General features: G+C 36.5%; 1 protein-coding gene across 1 annotated transcript in view; it reads right to left on the minus strand.

Moving 5' to 3' along the window:
• Window positions 1-327, minus strand: part of LOC127856890 (cytochrome P450 2U1-like) — a 9,577-nt gene extending 9,250 nt beyond the window's left edge. Inside the window, exon 1 of the mRNA XM_052393084.1 lies at window positions 225-327. The gene's annotated coding sequence lies outside the window, so the exon portion shown is untranslated. The remainder of the gene's footprint in view (window positions 1-224) is intronic.
• Between the last annotated feature and the right edge of the window lie 14,418 nt (window positions 328-14,745).

Here is a 14,745-nt window from a genome sequence, read left to right on the forward strand (position 1 = left end):
GTTTGACTTTAGATGACCTTCATTCATGATAGGTCCGAAATAATTAAACCCGAATTGTTCATTGGCTTATAATACAAAAATCACCGTAAACATTGGTAGTCGGGTTACCAGACTAAAACATTGAATGCATATCATTTGAACTGAAATATGAATATATTGTAAATTACATGTAAATTACAATAAATTAAAAACTGGCATAATACAAAACATCCTCTAAACATTACATCGAAACGTTTCTCCTGAGTTTACGAAGCAGTATAGCATTAATCACATGTCTGTACAATTAAAAGAATCTATTGTTTACATGCCATAGCGGCCACACTTAACACTACAAAAAAGGCTAGATTGCACTTTACCGGTACGCAGTTGTTTACCACTATCGACAAAGCGGGGGTTTGGGGGCGGAAGCCCGCAATACTAAGGAAATATATAGGTGTTGGACAAATATCTGTTTTGATTTATTATAATCCATATTTGCGTTTATTAGTGTAAATATGTTTCTTTGTACTTTGTTTTGTTCATATTTTAGATAAAGTTCTGTTTTTCTGCAAAAAAATCATATCACTATGATGCTTGCAATATTGTGTCTTTTATGTTTACATTCTACTAACATCTGTACACATTATTACACATTATCTTTTATTTCATTCCAACATAATGTCTATAGTTTTTCAGTGGCGAATATGTTTTGTTTTTCTATTGAAACTAATGTATTACTCGTTCAATTATGAAATCCTAGTCATTACAATACTTATTGACAATAAAACATACAATTTCACCTCTTCTTGTTCTTCATTTTTATTTGTTAATGCATTAAAATATATTATCCTATTATCACTCACTATCTTCATTAAAATAAATGGTCACTTCATTTCATCTCCTTTCACTGGTCGCAAACATTACAACATCAACGCCGTATATCTTTTTAAACATATTTCTTGTTTCACTTGTTAGTCGCATATTTAACGAATGAGATGTGTGTTAATAACTTAATATGTTCAAACCACACATTAGTGTAAGTAGATACAAATTAGACTACGGGAGTTAACAAACATGTGTCCTTACGTGGCTTATTATGAGTTTATTTGTTCAACATCAACATAAATCGTATGTTAATATGTTAAAAATAATTTGATTAACACGCAGTTTTCTTTCGACACATTTAAATCGCACGTTCGAAGCTGCGTCATACGAAAGTGGGTTTATGACGTTTTCGGCCAGCGTAGCTCAAGCCCAACCTGCGCATTTGCGCGATCTGGTCCACTATAAAATCACTCAAGGTGCTTTGTTCTCATTTTGTATCTCCTGACCAGACTGAGAGATGCGCAGGCTGGGTGGGCTATATATATGATGGGCGCATATGGCATATGACCGGGTCCTTTTAAATCGCATTGGGCATTGTAAATGGCACATTTTAGTACAATCCTTTTTTATATACATAATTAAATTCAAAATAGCAAATTAGGATAGCATATCAAGGCGTTCAGGAATGATTTCCAGACGTGCTGACTGAGTACTGCACACATTTGCGGTTAGATAATTAAACGATTTTCTTCTTATCGTGACACTATACTATTTCGGTAGTGTTTGTTTTCACATCTTGGGAGCAAAACTGTGTTTGTCGAAAGTCAATTACGTCTTCCCCTGACGATTTATTGACCGAGTACAGACCCTGAAATTCTGAGAGATCGATTTTAACGCGTTATTGTAACTGGGCAACAAATCATGTCGTTTGAACATGCATAGATTAGTCTGGAATTCCTTACACTGAACAGTGCTACATCCTTAACGCTGTGCACAGACAAAGTGATGTAGCGAAAAAGCACTGGACTTATCTCGAATCAGCATATGAACTATTCGAGTATATGCATTCGTGTCTGTTGGCGTTATGTAAAGATTATTGAAGGTGAATAGCTCGGTAAAACAGCTATGTCGAAAAAGCGCATTAGTGTTAAGGTCAGTGACTGGCTGACACCGTGAGGGGGAGGTAAACAACTTTTATGGAGCTGAAATCCTGACACTTGGCCCATACTTTTTTTTTATAAAATTCAAGTGTACATACAATGTAACTGCATAGGCTTATAGCATCAAATTAAATAGCAATGCAAGATAATTATATGTAACATATCAATGGTTGCATACAGATCAGAGCACCAGACCCGTAACTGTGTGTGGTGTGATGAAATCAAAAGAAAATAGCTATGAACCAAATATCGGCCATAGCCTTTACAATCAGAATTATCGACGTGTAATTCAAGAGAAGCCACAATACGGTTGTGAAAAGTTGGTTGTGATTGCCAATCTTTAGCCAAATATAATAGTATTAGTTCAGTAATTTCAAATAATTTAATTTTTTTTAATGAATATATTTATTAAAGCAATTCAATTTTCACACATAATATAATCTTGTGTTTTTATATCTCACATCACTTATGATTTTCATTAAACGGAATTCTACGAGCGGCATATTGTATTGAAAGAAAAAAGAACTTACATGTTTGCAAATAATTTTCTGCAACCATTTTGGAAGATGGTTCATAGGTGAAACGATTTCGCCGGAGGTAATTATTTCCTGTGCAGCATTAATTAGTTGCTCAAAATTAGCGCTTGTACCATCGAGTCTGAAAACATGTATAAATGAAATACAAACATAAAAAATACAACAATGTCTAAGCTATTCGTTTTTCTACAACAGGTAATTGAGAATATTATGTGAGTTTGGGATAAAGATCAAGTTTATCCTGCGAGGCTTAGAACCGATGTAGCGCGAGGCTGCCTTTTATCCCAAACTCACATAATATTCTATTTCTCCTATGATTTCCTCCCTACTTTCGATTAATAATTGTCAAATTTCGCATTTTTGGACGATTTTGTGTTTCCGTTGTTGACAAAAACAGATTCTCCAATTTTCGGAAAACCCCAAATCTTATCTAAAAATAGCGATAGCATAAAGCTCATGTTTATACAATCGTTGTTATACTATCGATGCTCATCTGGTAATAGGATACATTTTGTTATATTAATAAATCATTGTGCTATGAATTATTTTTCTATCCTACATATTTACTATGATCATTCATTTGCCTTTGTTAAGCAAAACTTTAAAAAGCCCAACCTCTTCCCAAACACAAAACTGTGCATGGTATTAAGTGCTATTGTCATAGACATTCTCCAAAGGTCGATAGGCTGCCTTTTTGTGTCCTTTAGATACGACACGGCAAAGTCGACCTCTTCCAAGACCTTGTTTTCCATTGGCGACTTTTCGACTCCTAGGTATCGAAAACTCTGGAGAACCTTTTGTCGACAACATTTCCATTCTTTTCCATTCATCCACACAAGTTCTGAAGCGCCAATTGTTTAAGTATACATTCCATTAGCATTAAGAGTTAAAAGTGGATACTTACAGTTTAAGTAAGTGTCAACATTACATAGATATATTCGCTTACTTAAAAAACACACCACCATTACGCGTGAGGAAAAATGAATTAAATTGTTAAATAATATGTTATATATGAACGTAATTTCAATGACAAGACAAGACAAGACATATTTATTCAGACTTGCACAGTGTACATCGTCTAAACACTAGATATTATACAATCAAATATGTCACAGAAATGCTTGTGCTTTGAATGAACTGTGTAAATTACATGTAAGATTTATTTTTAGTGCTTTACTTTAAATTGTACAGTTTTCACCAATATGAATTTATATTCGACAAATGTATATGTAATTTTATTGTATTTACAAAGCCTGAGTTGTGTACTATTCATGAAAATATTGTCGGCTAATGAGACCACGAAACATTCAGTTGATAGCGGCCATGATAGCCCCTGCTCATGTGACAACAAGCTATAAAAGTGGGCTGTGTAAGCCAGACATTTATGACGACAATTTAGAAAAAATAGGTCATAATTCATGTGATTGAAATTGAAACAACTGTAATTATTTCAACGACATAGGATTGAAATCATTACATACATAAATTAAGATGTAGATTACCTGTCCGTATTTGTCCGACTTTGCTTCGAAACCAGGTAGGTCGATTGCGTGAGATTTCCGGATGTTTCACCAGGCCTTCTCGTATCGCGTCCGCTCCTTGCAAAATTATCCACGTATTTCCATTAACATTCAAATGCACAATGTCACCGTATTCCGGCCGTTTATCATTCAATGCCTTGTGCAGTTTAGTCCTTTCTGTTGCTGCTTGCTGGAAAAACCGCATGTTTCCAAACAAGAATAAAGGCCGCGGTCCAGGTGGAAGATTTGAAGACGAATCATTATGAAAGTACGTGTATACTAGCACAGCAATTAGTACAAACGCTAAGATGGCTGCAGTGCCGGGATGAGTGAGAGCGTTCCCAAGATGATACAAGTGATGTTCATACAGCGTGTACCAGCCCATGTTTTTCTCGATTTAACAAGCTGTTGTGCTGAGTTTAAAATACCTGTGTTCCGGACACGGAAGCGACTGAAACTGCGCGTCGTTACTTTGACATTTTCAAAGCAATTCAGTAGATATTAATGGTGATGTACAAAACAAACGCCCTGGGCAAACATGTCCATGTAGTCAAATATTAGTATGTCCATGTAGTTAACTATTAGTATTAATAAATGTGCATGCGCGAGTGTTTAAAGGGATCTTTTCACGCTTTGGTAAATTGACAAAATTGAAAAAAGTTGTTTCAGATTCGCAAATTTTCGTTTTAGTTAAGATATTTGTGAGGAAACAGTAATACTGAACATTTACCATGGTCTAATATAGCCATTATATGCATTTTTTGACAATTTTAAAACCTAAAAATTATAAAGCGTTGCAACGCGAAACGATTGAATAATTTGGAGAGTTCTGTTTTTGTCGTTAAATTTTGTGAAACTACGAAGATTGCTTATATAAGGTATACAATACGTGAAGTATGTGTACTCGGCGGAATAGCTCAGTAGGCTAAAGCGTTTTTACTTCAGGACTCTGGCAGGACTCCAGGGGTCACTGGTTCGAAACCTGCTCCGGGCAATGTTCTTTTCCTTTTTTTAATTTTATTCTTGATTTTTTACTGGAGCTTTTACGATCCAATGTTTACAAATATCAATATAAAGCATTTAATGAATAAGTTAAAAAATGCCAAAATCTGTGAAAAGGCCCCTTTAATTGTATATACGAATTTAATAGTCAAAATGTCATTTTAGTATTCGATGAAAACAATTAAGCGTCAAGCCGAGTATAACACTATTTATTTCATTTGTATGTCATACATCATATTTAAATCATCATTTGTTCCACTTTGTTTCTATTATCTTTACCCTCTTTACAGAATATTTTGACATGTCTTACAATACGTGAGTATATATTGAGCTTCATGCTTCATGTTTTGTTCAATTGTTTCTGCAGGAAGTTTCACTTGTTGTTCTTAACCCATTTATGCCTAGTGGACTCTCCCATCCTTCTAAATTGGATCAATTTATTTCCAAAATTATGGATGTCTCGTATATTTATTTCTATATTTAGAATATTTCTTACAGAAATTGCTTTAAGCAAACAGCGCAGACCCTGATGAGACGCCGCATTATGCGGCGTCTCAAATGGGTCTACGCTGTTTGCCAAGGCCTTTTTTTCTAGATGCTAGGCATAAAAGGGTTAAAAACAGCTTTGTTTTTGTTAGCATTTTAAAAATGCTTGCTCGTTCGTTACATGTATAGCTTTCAACCAATTTCATAAAACAAGTTGCATGTAATTTGATATCGGTTTATTTTAGTGATTTCCTGTTTCTATTGTACATGTAACATGTTTTGCTAAGAAAACATGTGTAAATCCGAGACATCGGCACTTTGTTTTACCATTCAGTGATATTTTAATATCAAAGTCATGCGAAAAGATCATTTAGCATGTTGGCGAAAAACATGTTGTGTCCCTGTGCTTTGTTTATAACAAGTTCGTTTTACACAGGTAAACAACGTATACGAATACGATCCCTTTCTAGGCGAAACAGAACTTTAAAGGCCCCGGGAACAAATTAGCTATTCAACGCCTTCCACCGCCCCTTTGCAATTATTTATTATGAACATTAATCAATTGTTTTTCTTGTCCATCGGGATCAATGACTCCAGCACTTTCCTGCTAAGAATTGAATACTGCTAAAGGCGATGCTAGGGGGCGTGAGAGATGTTGCACCTTCCAGTATCGCTCGATTGTTCATTGTTAATTGTCGGCTCGGGTACTACGTACATGTACCCTGGGTACTCTTAAGTATACTTACATGTATCCCGGGTACGGTAAATATACTAAAATATACCCGGGAAATTTAACCCTAAATCAGTCGTTGTCGACTATTTTTTTGTAATAATTATATATACACATCAGGGCTTAACACTAACTTTTTTCAACTAGCCCGTTCGGGCTAGTAAATGCAGAACCTACTAGCCCTGACCAATCTTTCATGTGCCCTGACCCAAGTATTATAAAAACCTTTATATTTATCATTCAACTTGTATTTTCTTGTGCTTTGAGATGCGCAATTATGATTAAATCATTCTTATTAGCTCGCCTTACTAATGCTATTGAATTCAATATTCATCTATTTAAGACATCTATTTGTAATCTTCACGCCATTTCTGGAGAAATTTTCTTGTTTTTTTATTTCCTCATACTTCTCTTACTTTCCTCCTTCCCTTTTCTTTTCGTATCCGAGGAACCCCCATCCCCACCCGTAAAGCCAAACTTAAACAACGACATGAACGTTAAAACCTTTTTTACATAGATTGCCGGGTTACCGTCTTACAAGAAATGGTAAGTGAATCTTAGCAAAATAACGTGTTACGGTAGTTGTAACAATTGTACGGGGTTAACTCTCTACTAAAAGCCGGGATCGACCATTAAAGTTAGTTTTGCTAATTGAATTGCGTAAAAAATATTGTCAAAACACTTCTAATCTAAATAAAGTCTCTATCTTCCTCTAAATGGATTAATTAATCGTCTAAAGGATGGAATAACTTTTCCAAAATGACAACAAATTAAAATTATTTAAAATTGATAAATAACTATTAATTTTATAGTTACTTTGTGTTAATGTCGAGTTTTATACCTTCATCATTCCGGACGATCCTGGGCGATCCCGGCTTTTAGTTTCTAACGTGTTTTCATTGAGAAAACACGTCACTTCGAGTAAACCAATCAAAAACCGTGTCTAGCGGCATTGCGTTTAAAAATAGGTACTGACGTGTTTAACCAGGAAAACCGCCGGGGATTTTCTGAATTGTCGGCCTCTTTTTGATTGCAATCAGGGGGTTCCGAATCTATTTCGAGATACGATCCGTTTGTTGTATCCGAACTCACTCTGGGATTTAATTGTCATCTGATCGTACTGTATTAAGATTTTTGCATCTTTGAAAAGCTTATTTAAAACGCAGTTTATTGATATAGAACATATAATCCCGCCCAAAATACGCACGACCGGTCGGGCATGTTCCTGGGACATTGGCTAGCCCGGACCAAGGTAGAGCGGCGTCGGGCTTCTCCGAATAGGGTCTAAGTCCGGATACTTTTAGACAATCAGAAAAAAGTTCACATTTAACCTCTCGAAAGTCTTTGCATGAGCAGAAAGCGCGATTTTTCTTTTCCGGTTTTGCAAAGTTTCAAGGCGCGGATATTTTCAAAAAGTAGAAAAACAATCACTTGTTCTGAAGGTAAGAATGTTCTTTCGTTTTCTTACTGGGTATGCTAAGCAACCTTGATGACATTATTTTCGAATAATTTTGTTTAGATTAAAGCTTGACAGCGTACAAGTGAATTATGTTCTGTAAAGAGGTTAAAGTCATAAGTGACAAGTATAAATGTGACGTCACGCGATTAATATGGGTATTACGGAGGTATCCGAAAGAGCCGATATAAAATTCAATAGTCGGCTCTTGTGGATACCTGTTTTTTTTTAAAATGAAACTTGATACAAATGTATATAAAAACTTGTACTCACATTAGCAATTGATATTCTATTTATCTTCTGAAAATCATAATAAAACTATTACAAACATTACATGTATTGTAAAAAAAAACGTAAACTGTCCGATAATCCCCAGGTAGTAAATGCTTCGAAAAATGCTATCGGGGTTCATCGGACACCAAACTTTGGCAAGACCTATAGAACTTAGGTCTGTTTTCTATACTTTTATTAAATGAGCTCAAGAACCATTATGGCTTCGTTGCAAAATAGCGACATTGGAAGAAACAGACCATTAACTAAAATACAAATAAATAAAAATGTATATCGTGTATATGCGCACTTTCCAGATATGCCCAAACATGGAAAAGATATTCGATGTAAATATGCTACAAATTCGCAAATATATACATAAAGTATTACTACTCAATACAAATTCACCGATGTATAGCCTTTTTACAGCTTAAATAACATCACGATTAAGCCCAAAAACGGAAAAACATACAACCAACAACTTTCCGATTTAAGCTTTTAAAGGTGTCCGATACAAGCCTTGGGACGTCCGGTTTTACCCTGATGCGTTGATATTTAGAAAGTGCAATCTCATTGGTTGACTAAAAGGTTTAAAATGCATTTGAACATTTCATACTGTTGCATGAAAGCTATTGTACCAAGAAAACAAAAGCATTCCGCTTCGAATAGTGAGTCATCGAGATTACGCTGTCTTTTTCCTGAAGGTGTCCGATATAACCCAGCGTTACTCTAGTTTACCTTTTATTCTTCATCTGTGAGCCTTTCTGTCCATTTGATTAAGCACCGACAGTTTCTTTTATTACTGTTTGTAATTGAATTACGTTTTTTTTTTTAATTGTTAACTATCAACTATGGTACATGTAACTATTAAATTTGCCTGTCACATCATGCTCAAGCCAAGAATAATCATGAAGCCAACGTTCTTGAAATTTTCTTTGGGACTTTTTAACATCCGTTTTATCAGACAGCTAAGGCTGACTTTTCGATGTGGACGGGATGTTTTTCGGCTCATGTTGTACAAGAACAGTCACAGGGCTATATTGCACCTTCGCAGATGAAAAAGGGGGACTTACTTGCTCCTTATCTGTATACTATTCTTTCGAACTACTCGACGATTTACTAAAAAAATACATAAAATTGTTCGAGGCTTTTTTTTCTTTGGCTACGACATTATTGGAACTCTTCATTAGGAGGTATACCGTTATGAAACAAGCGTTTTCATTCGCCGCCAAATGAGTGAGAATCGTATCATCCAATCAATACTGGACTAAAAAAGCGGTCTCTGAGCAACGAACACCTGCCATAGCAGGAAATCCGCTATTCTAACAAATGTTTAATGTGTAAGAATCGCTTTCCAATTGGTTATCAAGTCAAATCGGCCGCGACAAAATTCGCACCAGTTATTATTTTTACGCGACAAGTGCAATTTCTGCGCGACAATATCGCGGAATCGCGGCCTCGGCAGAACACTGTAAATGTGTCCAGAGTGTCCACTAAATTCCATTCCGCTCCGTCGATGTCTTCATTACCCAGTCTATGGTCAGCAGGCACAGGAATCGTGAGAGTAAGCAGCCTTGCCTCAAACCGGTTCTCATTTCAAAGGCATCCGTGATCTGTCTGCCATTAACGATTCTGCAGGTCATTCCTTTATACGACTTCTTGATGATGTTGGTGATCTTTCCTGGTACTCCGTATTATCACAGAAGCCTCAAGAGGGACTCCCGGTCAACGCTGTCGAACGCCTTTTCATAGTCAATGAAGTTGACATATAACGGCGAATTCCACTCAAGGGATGTTCCAGAATGATCCGCAGAGTTACAATATGATCCGTACACGATCGCTCCTTTCGAAAGTCTCGTGTTGGTTACGGAGAAGCAGGGTCTACTGCGTTTTTTATTCGGTTCAGCAGGATGCGGTTAAACACCTTTCCTGGGATGGACAACAGTGTGATTCCTCGGTAGTTGGAGCAGGAACTGAGGTCGCCTTTCTTGGGAAGCTTGATGAGGTAAACTTCTTTCCACTCTGTTGGAATTTCTTCTCTTCCCATATCTTGCTGAAGAGTGGGTGTAGTAGCTCCACACTGGTCTCCACATAAGCCTTAAGCGCTTCTGCCGGTATGCTGTCAGGTCCTGCAGATTTGTCGTTCTTCAATTGCTTGATGATGCTGCTTATCTTTTCCTTTGTGAGAGTGCATCAATTGATTGGCTGATCGTTTGTAGCTGGCAGAATCTACGGTGGGTTCGCAGCAGCTGACCTGTTGAGTAGCTCCTGGATGTGCTCAATCCACCTCTTCTTCTGCCCTTCGTCATCTGTTATTACTCCTCCTTTTTTGTCCCTTACTGGCCTCTCTGGCTTGGCAAACTTTCCTGCTAGTCTCTTGGTGATTGAGTACAGATCTTTAGTTCTGCTCTGATAGGCTGCCTATTCCGCCTCTGTTGCAAGCGTCTCGAGGTAGTTCCGCTTGTTTGCTCTAATACTTCGCTTGACGCTCATATTTGCTTCGGTGTATTTTTCTTGTGCTTTCACTTTTGCGGCTCGTGTTCTGCTGTTGTTTACACTTGCTTTCTTTTCTCGTCTTTCTTCAACTTTCTGAAGCGTCTCTGCTGATATCCACTCCTTGTGGGTGTAAGACTTGGAGCCCAGTACTTCTTGGCATGTTGAAGTAACTGCTTCTTTCACGCTCTGCCACTTCTGCTCAATCATCTCTTCTACAAGCTGCTCCTCTAGGACCTGGGCCTTTTCAGCTGAAGTTTAAATCGGGCGACAAGGAGATGATTGTTCGAAGCCACGTCTCCTCCTTGTTTGACACGTATATCCTCAAGAGAGCGACGAAACTTCTTTGTTATGCACAAGTGGTCAATCTGGTTCTCCGTTTACAGGTCTGGTGACACCCAACTTGCCTTGTGTATCCTTCTGTGATGGAAAACACTTCCTCCGATGACCAGGTCACTTGTGGCGAACAGGTCAGCGAATCGCTTTCCGTTATCGTTCATATCACCTAACCATTGCTTCCCCATGATCTCCTCATATCCTCGATTGTCACTGCCGATCTTGGCATTGAAGTCAGCCATTAGAATGATGATATTTCTTTTTGGTCTGTCTTGTTGACAGTCTATTGGAAGTTGCCCTTCTCATCCTCTTTACTGTCGTTCGTTGGGTTGTAGCACTGGATTATGTTCACGTTGATCCAATTCTTTATTGTAAGGAAAGAGGCCGTCATGATCCGTGGTCCGTGTGCCTCCCACCCGATGAGCGCTCTCTGTACCTACTTGGAAAGCATCAAGGCTACTCCCTGTGTGTGTGTGCTGTATCCTCCTGCTCATGCCCCGAGAACAACAGTAACTCACCTGAAGTCAGTCGCTTCTGCCCAGAGTCAGGCCATTTTGATTCACTGATCCCAATGATAGTGAGGTTGAACTTCCTCATCCCTGCGGCAACTTGTGCTGTCTCCCGGTCTCGTACATGGTTCGGACATTCCATGTACCGTGGTGGTTGTGGTCCTGGCGGAGATGATGGTCTTCGGCCTGATGGCTTCCAGTTGACACTGGCTTTCACAATCAGGCGTCATACGTCCTCCAGCTTGAGGTCCACCTTCTCCCAGGTCCGTGATGCATGTTATTATTCTGTTTGGCGTTTCTGTGGTTTCAACAGGTACGCCCAACCCTCCCCCTTTTTTAGCGCGGGCTTTGGGTCGTCCTTGGCGGATTTATTCAACGTTGATATCTAAAATTCTTGTCAAGTGTTGATATTGATACTTTAGTGTGTGCATTACGGCTTTAAACTTACGACGAGTACATGCTGATTCTCAGTGGTAAATACGAGTTTATAGCATGGTAATAAGTAAAATTGACAAGTCAAACTGGTGAATCAGGGTTAAGTATGACTTATTAAATATTTATAGTTCTACGAAATATTTTTAACATTGTTTTTTACATACGAGTAAATAATATTATTATCAGATTATTACATTTCATAATTGCGTCAAACATCACAGGGTTTAAACAACGGGTGTTGGGCGAGTGGCCAAGTCACTACCACCCATCCCCACTTCAACTGCCTCCTTTGTGAAATAAATGAAATAAATAGCTTAAACAATACTCAAACACTATAAATATGCCATAAAAACAACTTTTGTCAAAGTGATTGCAAATGTTGTTGAATGCCACATGGATTGTATTTTAGTTATTTTTCCACGCGCCCAACACCTGTGGTTTAAACTGATTAATTGAAACAGCAGGAGATAAACCGTAATTTAGCTCGTACTCATTCACGTATGGCAAACAACGAATCGATGAACAGAGTGATCCTTTTTTAAATTGATCAATTAATTTTAATAGCCAGATATAAAATAATACATCAAGTTTTCATTTAACATGTAATGAACAGATATGTATCCAGAATTAGATTTTCGTAATTATTTGCCGCTAACCATTTGATCTCGACGCCTTCTGAAAATTAAATTTAATGTTACCTAACGATGGACGCAGTTTTTGCGCTAAGCTGTGAAATTTCAAGCTCTTGCAAAAAAAAAAGAATTTTAAGAATTGTCTCTTAAGAAAAATCATCATCAATCGTATTTTGTTTAGATCTTAACGAACCTTTGAATATTACGATATATAACCATTGTTCTGTGATGCAATGAAAACGCATCGTTCACGAAGATTGTGATCAACCTCCGCGCAGAGACATGACTCGTTTCTACTTCACCTCTTGATAAACTCCTTTTAACACTTGCGATGTGATTGACTGTTTTTACAATTTACAGACCATCAGTCGGTATTAAGAAACTCGTTTCGAAGGAAGAATAGATTTAATTTACATTACTTAATTAAACAATCATGCTCGTACTAAAATCACATATGCCACGATTACATAATCCGTAACTTCTTAATAACGAATGGCACAGTAATTATTAATATTCGTTTAAAAAGTTTCTTTTTGGATTTAAAGAAAACATTTTAGAAACATGAATCAGTGACAAAAACATAATCTCGTCAATATGTGAACAGGATCCTTTAAAAGTCGTATTGATTTCAAAAACATACCATATAAATCAAACAAAGATGTTGTAAACTTAAGTTAACGATTATTTTGGCAGAGGTTGGATCCACTGATTACATTTTTAAATATTCACATTTCAACATTAATAAGCGTTTAAAACAGATCAGCAAAAATGAGCGTTGCAGTTGTTTTTACGATGATTGTGAGTTATGTTACCGGTATGTTATAATTAATTACATGTAAAAATAAAATTGTGTTTGCTTATTGTTTACTTTAATTTTAAGTGTGCTAAAATTTTTAAATATCTTACATTTATTTAAAGCACGCTTGTGCGCCTTATCTAAAAGTGTGTTTCTTAAATTTAGTTTTCGTCAAATTACGTTCGAGTTTTTGTGTTTCATCGTTTAAATAAGAGCGTCATGCTAAATTACACAAAATGTAGCTGCCTTTGACTACCATATTATGGGTTTCGGCGGAGGTCAACGTCTTTTTCTACTTTTTCTTGTTTTAAGCTCACCTAAATAAGAAGGGCTAAAGGTGAGCTAATGTGGAAAACTCTATGTCCGACATGAATCAGCGCATCGTGCGGTGTGCGTCGTCAACATTTTTTCCGCAGTCGTAGCATTGGACCATACCTTAAAGCAAATATAATATTTAAAATAATATATAGAATACATTACTTCACATAAAAATGGAATTTAATGCAATAACATAACGTGTACACTTATTTAAGGAAGGCATGGGATTGTCATCGATTTAAGATGCTCCGTTGTAAGGTTTTAATATTATGATGGGGATTGTATAGCATGCCTGTATATCATAGTTATGTATTAGTTCAGCAAGCGATGCAAGCGTAGTGTATAGCCATTATGTGTTTTACTTACTATCGCATTTAAAAATCCAGTTTCAAATACATTTTTGATAAGCGTTTTTTTTATAAAAACAACTGAATAGAACTGAAAAACTTAAAAACAGTATACCACACAGATCCTTCTGAAAACGTATACCACACAGATCATATTACTGTAAGAATATTTTTCTTGAATTTTGTTTCGTAAATATATAACAGAAACCTGAAAATGAATGCAAAATGATATAGTGTAAGCTCCGCCCATAAAGTTTATTGCTTAATTTCACCAGAGGTGATGTTTCTGTGTCAAAATAAAATAATGTCCCCACACTGATCCTACCTTTTTCTAACCGTTCAAACGCGCGGTTGCACTTTACTGAAAAAATACTTATTCGTTTTATAAAATCATGATACCTATAGAAAGCTCTCATGAATGAGCGGGCTCTACACTTTATCCCATTGAAATGTGTGACATATTAAAAAAGTTATCCTTAAAATCTTACCTTCGTCGCGCTTTTGTTGACATTTTACTCCCCACACAGATCTTAAAAAGTCACGTGGTATAGGCACCGTGAACTTGCTGGTAACATAATCGGATCTATCATTTTGTTAATCTTAGTGATCGTTGGCTGCGGTTGTGTGTGCTACTTCTGTAAGCTCTTGAAATGATAACTGCTGTACAAATATATAATGTACAGATTATTTGTACTGAAGATAACTGAATTGCATGGATATAAATTCTAATTATTGGAGAATATTTCTGCTTGAATAACGAAGAAATAAAACGGTTCAATAAAATGTGTATACGATTTTTTTTTCAATATATTTTATTTTATGATTACTATTTGTATTGTTATTATTATAGAAATTTTTAATATTCCACATAGAGAATATTAATATGATAAACCTGATTTATTTTTTTCATTATGC

The sequence above is a fragment of the Dreissena polymorpha genome, chromosome 14 (genome assembly GCF_020536995.1).
Source record: "Dreissena polymorpha isolate Duluth1 chromosome 14, UMN_Dpol_1.0, whole genome shotgun sequence".
NCBI lineage: Eukaryota > Metazoa > Mollusca > Bivalvia > Myida > Dreissenidae > Dreissena > Dreissena polymorpha.